The sequence below is a fragment of the Eumetopias jubatus genome, unplaced genomic scaffold, assembly GCF_037043125.1.
Source record: "Eumetopias jubatus isolate StellerSeaLion01/CBP00866 unplaced genomic scaffold, mEumJub1_p1.0 scaffold_11, whole genome shotgun sequence".
NCBI lineage: Eukaryota > Metazoa > Chordata > Mammalia > Carnivora > Otariidae > Eumetopias > Eumetopias jubatus.
The window spans coordinates 117,433,096-117,446,739 of record NW_028274817.1 but is presented as its reverse complement, the minus strand read 5'-3'; the positions used below and the strand labels follow the sequence as shown (position 1 = coordinate 117,446,739).

General features: G+C 39.6%; 1 pseudogene; it reads right to left on the bottom strand.

Moving 5' to 3' along the window:
* Positions 1-12,218: 12,218 nt before the first annotated feature.
* On the bottom strand, positions 12,219-13,392 carry LOC114218052 (small ribosomal subunit protein uS13 pseudogene; annotated as a pseudogene).
* Between the last annotated feature and the right edge of the window lie 252 nt (positions 13,393-13,644).

Here is a 13,644-nt window from a genome sequence, read left to right as displayed (position 1 = left end):
GGATGCACAAGTGCCGAGACTAATAGGCTCTGACACTTCATACCCCGAGGGGCCCCAAGTTAACAGGATTACTAGGGCACTCAAGGGTGTAAAGTTCCAGCTCAGAAGCAAGACTGTTTCCCTCAGGTTTTTAAACGCAGGTTGAGGATAATAGCGCTTATCTCCTCTCTTGGTGGTGGGGACGCCTTGCAATCTTAGAAGAGGACCTGCCCGGTGATCACCCGGGAAATGGAAGCTGCTCTTGGCGCTGAGTGCCCTGTACACGCTGTGTATTCTGTCCCTATCTCAACAGGATTCACTAGAAATAACCTAGATGCCTATCAGCTATTTGACATGAGGTATTTATTTTGTGAACTAATGCAAGCAATTATAAATCCCCACATACTATTTGATGAAGTGTAATAGGGTAGTCATGTGTGCTCTCTTTACACAGCAGTGCATTTAGTCCCTCGCCTTTAGTTGCACAAAAATTATAAGGCCCAGTGAACAAGACCAGTGGACTGACTGACAAATCAGCCTATACAATGAGAAATTAGAATAGTACGCTGACTGGAATGATCAAATAATTTAAGTCAAATGTTTTAATGTTGCAATTAAAGTAATAAGGGGTTCAAATATATTTCTTTTCATAATACTCATTTCTTTAAAGTCCTGTTCAGGCAAGGTGCTGTTTAAAAAAGAACCACCCTTCGCTTTGTCCGCAGATACAACATCAAAAGTTGCCCAAGGTAATTTTGATGTGAACGCAGCTTTAAACAATAAAAAATTGTGTTTTAAGTGCACTTCTCAAAGCAAATTATATAACTAGGGGGCCCCCCCCAAACTTGTAAACTAAACATCTGATGCAAATGTACAGAACAAAATTGGCAACAATTGAAGGGTAGGGGAAAAAGGTCAGTGATGACTTAACCTAACCATTGTTGTTACTATGTTTGTTTGTTTTGCAGGTATTGAGGTAAGAAATAATGGAACCCTTACCAATGTTAGAAATCATAAATTCTTTCTACATTTTTGAGAAAGTGTATGTTTAATACTGTGGGTGTTAAGTGTTGTTTAATTACCGTATCTAAGTAATTATTCATGGTGTTCCTCACCACAGTACAAACCGTGGGATTTTTGTAGGTGTCTGGTCAAGAAATAATGGTTTTATCTGACAACGGTGTTGACCTTGGAGTACTACCAGTAGCAGGTAGAGTTTTTATGTCCTATAATGATAGAAGTGACCAAGGTTATTTGCAGATCTCCTGAAGAAAAAGTCTCCTTTAACACGTTTCATAATGTGTTTTTCAAATTCCTGGCAAGAGATCATGGTGTGACTAATTATGGTCTTTAACCTGGGGCTTGGCTGGTATTCAGGTAAGTAATGATGTGGGTCCTCCACACTACAAACCATCTGATCTTCACAAATCTAGGTCAATGATGGTGTCCCTAACACTTGTGTTACCATGTTTTGTTTTGTTTTTTTCAGGTATCAGGTAAGAACTTTTCTAGTATACGAGTAAGAGATGACATGACATGTACACATTAGAGACCTTCTTGTTTTCAGATATCTAGGTAATTAATAATGGCATCAAGAATTCTTATACTGGCATTTTTTGACAGGTATGTAGATCAGAAACCAACTTGTCCCTAATAGTAAGCATGAGATTTTGCTGTATTCTTATTTGGAGATGTGTGTCAGTGTGTTGAGGGATTGCTGTATCCAAGTACTTATGATTTGTTCCCCACCATAGTAGTAACCATGGGATTTTTGCAAGTGTGCAGTGGACAAAGACACTATTGCTAACAAAGGTATAGACAATGGAATATAGAACAAGTATCCAGGTAGAATTGATGCATCCTGCAATGAAGGAAGCCACCAGCTTTATTTACAAGTATCCAAGAGGGAAAAGATGTGTAGGCAGAAATATTTGTAACAATGTGTTTTTCAGGTTTCAGTCAAGACAACATGGTGAACTTCACCAAGGTTGTTTACAGGGATCTTGCTGGTGTCCAGCGACCATACAAGCCTCAAGCACACTACAGACCAGATCTTTAGTTATCTAGGTCAGTAAGCACACTACAGACCAGATCTTTAGTTATCCAGGTCAGTAAGGGTAGAGTCCCTAAAATTTGTGTTATGCTTTTTTTGCACGTATTCAGGTAGGAAATACAATGTCCCAACCAATGCTGGTAAGCATTACTCCTCATTGTTTAAAAATTTCAATATAATGTGTGTTTAACCTTAGTTAAAACAGGTATATCACATAAATCCAAGTAAGATACTCCACTGTTTCTCACGACAGTAATGACCAGGAGATTTTTAGAGGTGCTCCATCAAGAGGTGATGGTATCTTTTAAGAATGTTGTTGACCTTGGAGTTAGGCCAAGAACCAAGTAGTGCTGATAGTTCCCTAATGATGGAAGTGACCAAGACTATTTCTTTGTCATGAGCCTATAGAACAAGTTGTGTCCTTAAACACACTTGCCACATGTTTTTGGTTTTTTTTTTTTTTTTTTTTTTTTTTTTTTTAGGTTCCAGGGTAGAGATCATGGGGCATGTAAAAGTGTTCATTAATGGAACTTTCCAGGTATCCAGGTAAGTGATAGCATATGTTGTGCAATGCTACAGACCAACGAATAATCAGAAATCAGGAAATTAGGATTGTAACCCTAACACTTGTGTCCCCATGTTTTTTGGTTTTTGTTTCTTTGCAGGTTTCCCATTAAGGTCTTGCCTAGTATACAGGTATGGGATGATATAATAATTACTCATTGAAGATGTTCTTTTTTTTTTTTTTTTAAGATTTACTTATTTATTTTAGAGGAGAGGGGCAGAGGGAGAGAGAATCTTAAGCAGACTCCCCACTGAGCATGGAGCCCAGCACGGGACGCAGTCTCACCACCCTGAGATCATGACCTGAGCTGAAATCAAGTCAGCTGCTCAACCAACTGAGCCATCCAGGTGCCCCTCATTGAAGACATTCTTATTTCCAGAATCTAATTAATGATGTTGTTAAGACTCTTACGTTAAAATTGTTATGGGCACATATGCAGTTAAAAATGAATTTGTCCTGGTACCTGGGTGGCTCGGTCAGTTAAGCATCTGCCTTCGGCTTGGGCTGTGGTCCCCGGGTCCTAGGATGGAGCTCCATGTCGGGCTCACTACTCAGCAGGGGAGTCTGCTTCTTCTTCTCCCTCTGCCCCTCCCCCTGCTCGTGCTCGCTCTCTTGCTCATTCTTCCTCTCAAATAAATAAAATCTTAAAAAAAAAAAAAAAGAATTTGTCCCTAACAGTACTAGTAAGCATGAAATTTTACTGAATTCTTGTTTAAGGGTAACATGTATTTAACTCACCTAGTGATAGATAGATATGCAAGCATCCATTTAATTTATCATATTCTTCACCATTATGTTATTAACCATGGGATTTCTGCAGGTATGCCTCCATGAGAGGAAGATGTCTTTTACTAGGATTTGACCTAGGAATTCTGCAAAATCCAGGTGTCATTGATGGGTCCCTAAATAATGGACCAAGTGTCAAGAGATTGCAGGTATACAGATAATTATGGTGTTCCTCACCACTGCAGGAGCCATGGGATTTTTGCAAGTGTACAATTAGGAAATAATAGTCTTACCTAAAAATGTTGACCTTGGGATACTGTTGGTATCCAGGTAGAGTTACAATGTCCCATACTGATGGAAGTCAACAAGGTTATTTACAGGTATCCTGAGAGAATAAATGGTATCCCTTGACACATACTTCATGTTTTCCAGGTGTCTTTCAAGACCTCACAATGACCCTGACAATGCTCATTAATGGGGACATTGCTGATGTCCAGGTAAGTGCTGATGTGGGCATAACCCACAGCACAGACCAGCTGACCTTCAGAAATGTAGGTAAGTTGGGACACCTGGGTGGCTCCATTGGTAAAGCCTCTGCCTACGGCTCGGGTCATGATCTCAGGGTCCTGGGATCGAGCCTCGCATCGTGCTCCCTGCTCGGTGGGGAGCCTGCTTCTCCCTCTGCCTGCCGCTCTCCCTGCTTGTGCTCTCTCTCACAAATAAATAAATAAAATTTAAAAAAAACAAATGTAGGTAAGTGATGATGGTTTTAATAATATTTATCATATTTTGATTGCATGCAATTCAGGTATGAAAATGTAGAGTCCTTACATTCTAGAAACTACAAGTTTTCACTTTTTTTTTTTAAGATTTTACTTATTCATTTTGAGAGAGTGGGAGACAAAGCACAAGCAGGGGGAGAGGCAGAGGGAGACAGGCCAACTCCCTGTTGAGCTGGGAGCCCAACATGGGGCTCAGTCCCAGAACCTGGAGATCGTGACCTGAGCCAAAGGCAGACGCTTAACCATCTGAGCCACCCAAGCGTCCCAAGTTTTCACTTTTGACATTTGAGAGAAAATTTATATTTAACCCTGAGAGTGAGGTAACAATCATGGTGTTCCACAACACAGGTAACCATGGGAATTCTGCAGGTATAAAGTCACAGATGATGGTCTTAATCTGACAATGGTTATTAATCTGGGAGTACTGTAAGTGTCTAGAGGTAGTTGATGTGTCCCATAATGATAGACGTGATCGAGGTTATTTGCAGGTATCTTGGTAGAAGTAGTTGTGTCCTTAAACACATTTGTTACTTTTTTTTTTTTTTCAGGTTTCAGTCAAGAGATCACAGTTAAGCTCTCAGTGGACACTAACAGGACTTTGCTCTTAACCAGGTAAGTGATAATGTGGGTCTGAGCACAATACAGATCATCTGACCTTTGAATATCGAGGTAAGTGGGCATGATGTTCATAACCCTTGTATTACCATGTTTTTTCAAGTATTTCATTAAGGTCTTTGCTAGTGCACAAGTATTGTACTATGTGACATTGAGACCTTCTTTATTTCAGGCATCTAGATAATTAGTGATGTTGTAGAAACACTTATATTAATTTCTCTTTTAGCATGTACGCTTTTAAGAAATTTGTTCATGAGATTTTACGGTATTCTCTTTGGAACTAATGTGTAGTTAGCGTTTGTAAGGAGATATGCAGGCATCCAGGTAATTTCTCATATTCTCCATCACACCTTAATGACCATGGGACTTTTGCAGGCATCTCTCCAAAAGTGGAAGCTGTCTCTTTCTAAGGTTTAACCTTGGACTTTGGACTTCTGCAAGTACCCAGGTAACCTTGATGGGTCCCAAAAGGATACAAATGACCAGGGGAATTTTTAGGTGTAGAGGTAGAATGATCCATGTACCAAACACATTTTTCACAATGTGTTTTTCAGATTCATGTCAAGACCCCACGGTGAGCTTATCAATGATAAGTTCACAGAGGATATTGCTGTTATCAAGGTAAGTGATGATGTGGGCCTAAACCACAGCATAGATCATCTCATCTTCATATATAAAGGTAAGAAGTGATGGGTATCTCTAACACTTCTTGTTAATATAATTCTTACAAGTATTCAGTTAATAAAGGATGTGTTCCAAACCAATTCTTGTAACCATTGTTTTTCACATTTTATCTTTAAGAGAAAAATTTTATTTAACTCTGTGAGCATTGAGGGATTGTGTGTATCCAGGTAAATGTCATGGTGTCCTGCCCCCAATTAGTAATCGTGGGATTTTTACAGTTTTTATGGTATGAAATGATGTTGTTATCTGACAGTGATGTTGACCTGGAATTAATCCAATTATCCAGGGAGACTTGATGTGCTCTGTACAGTGTCCATGGTTATTTTCAGATGATCTGGTTAAAAAAAAAAAAAAGTTGTATCCCTTAATATACTTCACAAAGTGTTTTTCAGGTTCTTATCAAGATAACCATGATGAATCCTAAGTCAGTAACAGGGGGACATCTCTGGTATGCAGGTAAGTGATGATATACACATCACAGACCATCTGATCTTTATATATCTGGCTGAATTATGTTGGATTGCCCAGACCTGTTTTAGCATGTGAGTTCTTAGCAGGTATTCAGGTAAGCAAACAATGATAGTGTTTTGCCCATGCTAACAACCGTGTTATCCTGCTGTCATATTGTACAGAAAATGTATGTGTAAGCATGTGAGTATTGAGTAATTTGCATTTATCCAGGTAATTACTCTGAAATTCTGCCTCACAATTGTAACCATGGTATTTTATAGATATGTAGTCAGGAGATGATGGTGTCTCTCAATATAGCTAGACCTTGATTATTGCAAAAATCCAGTTAGGTTGATGGATCCTGCCATGATGGAAGTGAATGAAGGTGGTTATTTGCAGGTATCCATATGGAAGATGTGTGTCCTTAGATAAACATTTGTCACAATGTGTTTTTCAGGTTCCAGTCAAGAGATCATAGTGAACCTGATCATCATCATTAACAGAGACTTTGCATGTATCTCAGTAAGTACTGATATGGGCCTTAAGCCCCTTAAAAATCAGGTGATCTTCAGTTATTGAGGTCAATGAGGATGATGTCCCTAATATCTGTGTTACCTTTTTTTTTTGGCGGGCATTCAGGTAAGAAATGATATTGTCCCAACTGATGCTAGTAAGCATTAGCCTCTAGTATTTTAGAGTTTAGATATAATGTATGTTTATATATAGAAGGGACTGAGGGGTAAACAGTTGTTCAGGTTATCCTACTATCAATACCAAACACTACTGATCAGGAGACTTCCACAGGTACTTGGTAAAGAAATGATGGCGTCTCTAACAGTGTCAACTTTGAAGTTCTGCCAAGATCCAGGTAGTGTTGAAACTTCCTGATAATAAATGTGACCAAGATTATTTGTAGGAGGCATGGTAGAAAAAGTTGTGTTCTTTTTGGGGGGAAGGGGGGCAGCGTGGAGCAAAGCATGGGGCTTGAACTCAAGACCCTGAGAACAAGTCCTGAGCTGAGATCAAGAGTTGGATGCTTAACTGGCTGAGCCACCCAGGTGCCCTGAACAAGTTGTGTTCTTTTTTTTCTTTTTTTAAGATTTATTTATTTATTTTGAGAGAAAGAGAAGGGGTGGAGGGGCACAGGGAAAGAGAGAATCTCAAGCAGCCTCCACACTCAGCGTGGAGCCTGATGCGGGGCCCGATCCCATGACGCTGAGATCATGACCTGAGTGAAATGGAGAGTCAGATGCCCAACCGACTGAGCCACCCCAGGCACCCCACAAGTTGTGTTCTTAAACATAATCATTACACATGATTTTCAGGTTCCAGTCAAGAAATCACAGTGAATCTAGCAATGGTCATTATTTGAGATTGCTAGTAACCAGGTAAGTGACAAAGTGGGTCTTACTACAGTGCACACTGTCTGATCTTCAGTATCTAGATAAGGATGGTGTCCTCAACACATGTGTTGTTTTTTGCAGGTATCCTATTAAGGTCTTTGCTAATAGAGGTATGATGTGATAGGACATACAGTCATTAGAGACTTTTTGTTATTTTCAGACATCTAGGTAATTAATAATGTTCCCAAGAGTCTTCTAATAACCTTGTTTTGGGGCATGTTTACATTTAAGAACTTGGTTTGTCCTGAACAATACTAGTAAGCATGACTATTAACTAGCTTCTTGTTTAGAGATAATGTGTTTTTTTATACTCCTAATGGTGACAGATAGGCAAGCAACATAGAATTTTTGTGGATATCCCATCAAGAAAGGAAGGTATCTCATATGAGGGTTTAACCTCAGAGTTCTACAGTTATTCAGGTGACCTTGATGAGTTACAAAATGATAGAGCTGACCAAGGGAATTCTGTGGGTCTCCAGGTAGAAAAGGATGTGTACTGAACACTTTCCACAGCATGTTTTTCAGGTTCCTGTTAAGACTGTGTCTGTGAGCCTGTCCGTGGTAGTGAAGGAGGCACATAGCAGGAAATGAGGTAAGTAATAGTGGGACTAACCCACAAACACGGAACATTGATCTTCACACGCTTAGGTAAGTGATGATGGTGTCTTAACACTTCTTGTTACCATGATTTTTTGGCAGGTATTCAGGTAAGAAATGATAGCGTCCTTACCAATTCTAATAACCATGAGTTTATCCTTTCCACATTTTAGAGAAAATCTATGTTTAATCCTGTAAGTATTGAGGAGTCGATCCTATCTCGGCAGTTGTGGTGGAGTGTCACCACAGTGGTAACCGTAGGGTTTTTCCAGGTATCCAGTCAAGTAATGTTGGTGTCTGCTGACAGCACTGTGGACCTCGAACAGGTGCAAATATACGGGTGGAGTTGATGTGTTCCATAATAATGGAAGTGAACAAGGATAGGTGCAGGTATCTTAGAACAAATTGTATCTTAAACTCATTTGTATGTGTTTCTTCAGGTTCCTGTTAAGAAAACAGGGTGAACTTAAAATGGTTTTTAACACAACCTTGCTAGGAACCAGGTGAGTATTAAAGTGAATCCTACTACAATAAAGACCATCGGAACTTGAGTATCTAGGGAAGTGAGGATGATGTCCTTAACATTTGTGTTAATGTGTATTTTTTCTTAATTTTTGTAGGTATCAGGTTAAGATCTTCACTAGTATGCAGGTATGAGATGTGATATTAACTGATTAAAGACCTCTTATTTTTTTAGATTTATTTATTTATTTTAGACAGAGAGAAAGTATGTGTGAGTTGGGGGGGCAGAGGGAGAGGGAGAATCTCAAGCACAGGGCCCGCTGGGTGAGGAGCCCAACGTAGGGCTCAATCCCACAACCCCAAGATCATGACCTGAGCTGAAATCAAGAGTCAGACCCTTAACCGACCGAGCCACCCAGGTGCCCTGGACCTTTATTTATTTATTTATTTTAAGATTTTATTTTTAAGTAATCTCTGCACCCAACGTGGGGCACGAACTTACAACCCCAAGATCAAGAATCACATGCTCCACCGACTGAGCCAGCTAGGTGCCCCTAAAGACCTTTCTATATTCAGATATCTACAAATTGATGATTTCAAGTCTCTTAAGTTTACTTTGTTTTGGGCATGTAGTTAGTTAAGAGTTTAATTTGTCCTTTATAATACTGATAGGAATAAGATTTTTTTTTTTTTTGTATTCTTGTTTGAAGGTAATGTGTAGTTGACATAGTAGTGATAGATGGATTTGCAGATATCCAGGTAATTTATCATATTGTCCTTCACTACTTCATTGACTATGGAATTACTGCAGGTATACCTTGAAGAGAGGAAGGTGTCTCTTCAAGGATTGACCTTGAAGTTCTGTAAGTACCTAGGTAATGCTGATGGTTCCTGAAATGATACAGTGACCAAGGGAATTTGCGGGTATAGAGGTAGAATAAGATATGCACCAAATAATTAGGTAAGAAATGATAGCATTTTATCAGTTGTAGTAAGCATGCTATTGTTTCTATTTCAGAGAAAATATATGTTTAATCATGTGAGTATTAGGTGAATTATGCCGTGAATACCCATAATCGTGGAGTGGTGTGTTATGGTAGTAAGTTGGTGTTTTCGCAGGTGAGCAGGAAAGAGATGATGGTGTATCTATCTTTGGCATGGACCTTGAAGTATTGCAACAATCCAGAAATATCTGATGGGTCCTGCAGTGATGGCAATGAACAGGATTATTTGCAGTGTCCCTCTAGTAGCAAAGGAGGGTCCATCGACACATTTTTCACAGAGCGTTGTTTAAATTACCATCAAGAGGTCATGGTAAATTTCAAAATGATCATTGATGGGACTTTGCTTGTATTCAGGTAAGTGATGATATGGGCTTTCAGCGCTCTACAAATTGATTTTCAAATATTTAGGTAAATGTAGGTGGTGTTCCTTACTGTTCTGTTATCATGTTTCCATGCAGGTATCCAGTTAGGAAATGATACGGTCCCCACTAATGCTAGTAAGTATATGCCCTTTTTATATATTTTTTAAATTTAGATACAATGTGTATTTAACATTAGTACTGATAAAGGGATATGCAAGTCCAGGTAACTTCAACTGTTGTTGCACATTTATTATTGACCATGAGATTTCTACAAGTACTCATAGAAGACAAGTTAGTATGTCTAACAGTGGTGTTGACCTTAAAGTTCTGCCAAAATCTATGTGGTGTTATGCTGCCCGTGATGATGGAAGTGACCAAGATTATTTGCAAATGTACTATTTCTTTCTGCGGGTAGACAAGTTGTATCCTGCAACAACACACTTGTTGAGCGTGTTTCTCAAGGTTCTGTGCAGTCATGACATCACAGTGAAGCAGACAGTGGCTGTCAGGGGGAGCTTGCTGGTAACCAGGCACGTGATAAAGTGGGTCTTATCTCAGCTCAAAATCTGATCTTCAGCTATCTAGGTGAGTGAGGATGGTGTCTCTAACAGTGTACCACACTTTTTTGTAAGTTTCCTGTTAAGTTCATTGCTAGTTTACGGATATGAGATGATGTGATATTAACTCATTAGATACATTCACTTTTTATATTAGAAAAAGTTTATTGGGCCTTGTGAGTGTTGAAGGATAATACCTATCCAGCTATTTATCATGGTGTCTTCCCCCACAGTACTACCCATGGGTTTTCTGTAGGTGTCCAGTGAAGTAAGGCTGATCTTATCTGACATCAGTGTTGATGATCTTTGATTACTGAAAATACCCAGGTAGAGTTGGTGTGTCCCATAATGATGGAGCGACCAGGTTATCTGCAGATATCTTGCTAGAAAAAAAGTTGTTTTCTTTAACACAGATCTCATCATGTCTGGACAGCAACCTGAAAAAGACATCGCTGTGCACCTAGCATTGATGTTAATGGCAGACATTGCTGGTATGTTTCCAGGTAAGCAAGGTTGTGGGCCTGAACCACAGCATAGGCCATTTGATCTCCAGATATCTAGGTAAGTGTTGATGGTGTCTCTAAGAGTTGTTACCATGATTTCTTTGCAGGTATTCAGGTAGGAATTGATAGTCCTTACTAATTCTAGAAACCATGAATTTTTACTTTTTATATTTTAGAAAAGATTTTTGCTTAACCTTGTGAGTGATGAGGGATTGCCATACCGAGGTAATTAATATTATGTCCTCAACCACAGCAGTAACCAACAATTTTGTCCTATCTGGTGATGATTTTGACCTTGGAGTACTACAAGTGTTCAGGTAGAGTTGATATGTCTCATAATGATAAAGTGACCAAGGTTATTTACAGGTGTCCTGGTAGAACAAGTTGTGTCCCTTTACAGATATATCATGTGTTTTTCAGGGTCCTGTCAAAAGACTTCAATGAATCGGATGATGGTCGTTAAGGGGGAGACATTTCTGGTATTCAGGTATCTGATGAGGTGTACTTTCACTACATCAGACCCTCTGACCTTCATGAGTCTACTTCCATTAAAATTTGTTGACTGCTTGAACTTGTTTTACCACGTAGGTTTTTTTTAAGGCATTCAGGCAGAAATGATAGTGTTTTTTACCAATTCTAGCAAACCTGTTATCCTACTTTTTTATATTTTAGAGGAAATTTACACATAACCATGTGAATATTTAGCAATTCATGGGTGTTCATGGAATAAACAGTTGTGGGTCACACAAGTTACCATGGTATTTTTGTAGGTGAGCAATCAAAACATGATGGCAATGGCATAGACCTGGAGTACTGCAAGATCCCAGGTAGAGTTGATGGGTCCTACAATGATGTGTAAGTGCACAAGATTATTTCCATGACCTGGTAGAAAGGGTATTCTGTAGACCCATTTGTCACAGTGTGTTTTTACCTGTCAAGAAATCATGGTGAACTTCATAATGATCATTAATAGGACTTTGCTTTTATCCAGGTAAGTGATGATGTAGGCCTCAAACACCCTAGAAACAATCTAACCCTCTGATATGTGGGTAAGTGTGGATGGATTTCCCAACCTTTTTGTGACTATGTTTTTGTTTTCACAGGTATTCAGGTAAGAATTGATCCAGTCCCAACAAATGCTAGTAACCGTGCTAATAATTATTTAAAGTTTAGATATAATGTGTGTTTAACCCCACTGGTGACAGAGGGATATGCAGGTGTCCAGGTAAGTTATCCTACTGTTCCACCCCGCAGTACTGAGCAGGAATTTTTTTTACAGGTACTCAGGAGATGATGGTTTCTCTAACAGTGGTGTTGACCTTGAAGTTTTAGTTCTGCCAAGATCCAAGTAGTGTTGATGGGTTTTCTAATGATGGAAATAGCCAGTGTTAATTATATTCTTTTCTTTTCCCCAGGTAAAACAACTTTTGTCTTTTTTATGGGCGTATAAACTATTAATAGACAAAGCCTACAGATTTATTTCTTCTTGGACACCCCCACAGTTATGGCTGTGGCGGCCTGTGGTCTTGGTGTGGTGGCCTTGGACGCGAATTCCCCAGAAGTGGCACAGCCCTCTGTGGGCCCAAATCTTCTTCAGTCACTCCAGGTCTTCACGAAGTTCACTGTCCAGACCATTGGCCAGGACCTGGCTATATTTTCCATTCTTCATGTCCTTTTGTCTGTTCAAAAACCAGTTTGGGATCTTACACTGGCATGGATTCTGCATGTGTAATGGTGATCACACATTCCACCTCACCCTCAGGGAGCTCTCATGCCCTCTTGGTGAAATCGGTGTCTGTAACACCACGTGAGCATATCTTCCCCCCACACCCTGAACTGCAGTGATGGCAAAGGCTCTTTTCTGCTGCCCATCGATATTGGTGTTGACTACTCAGAAAATGTGCCGGAACTTCTCAGGGATCCCTAGAGACGTGACGGCAGCCCCAGCAGCAGCGTGTAGGCCCCCTGTGGAAGAGCAAGACAACTTTTGTCTTAAACATACTTGTTAATTGTGTTTTTTCAGATTATGGTGGTTAGTCCTGTTACAGTGAACCAAGAAATGCTCATTAATGGGACCCTGCTCGTAACCTGGTATGTGATATTGGGGATGTTACACCATAGTTGAGATCACCTGTTCTTCAGGTGTCTCAGTAAGTGAGGATGGTGTCCCGAACACAGTGTTAGCATGTTTCTTCTGCAGGAGAATTTTTTTCTGCTGAAGTCTTTGTTGTTGTACAGGTATGAGATGACGTCACATTAGCACACTAGACCTTCATATTTTCAGGTATGTATGTAATTAATGATGTTTTGAATAGTCTTATATTACCCATATTTCTGGCTTGTAGGCAGTAAGATTAATTTGTCCCTCACAATACAAGTAAGCACAACATTTTACAGTATTCTTGTTTAGAGATTGTGTTTCATACACTCCTACTGATAAAAGGATAAGCAGGTATCCAGACATTCTATCATATTGTCCATCTTCACAATATGAAACATGGAATTTTTACAGGTATCTCTTTAAGAGAAGAAGATATCTCCTACCAGCGTTTAGTCTTGGACTGCTGCAAGTATCCAGATGGTGGTGATGAGTCTCAAAAGGATGCCCTTGACCAACGGAAACTGCAGTAGACCTGGTAGAACAAGACATGTACGGAACACATTTTCCACATTGTGTTTTTCAGGTTTACGTGAAGACCTCCTGATTAATAGGCTCTCCTATCATATTTAATGAGGCATGTAGAGGTATCAAGGTAAGTGCTGATATGGGCCTAAACCACAGCACACTCTTTCTGATTCTACTATGTAGGTAAGTGATTGTGTTCCTGACATTTCTTGTTACTATGATTTTGTTGCTGGTATTCAGGTAAGAAATGATAGAGTCCTTACCAAATCTTGTGAC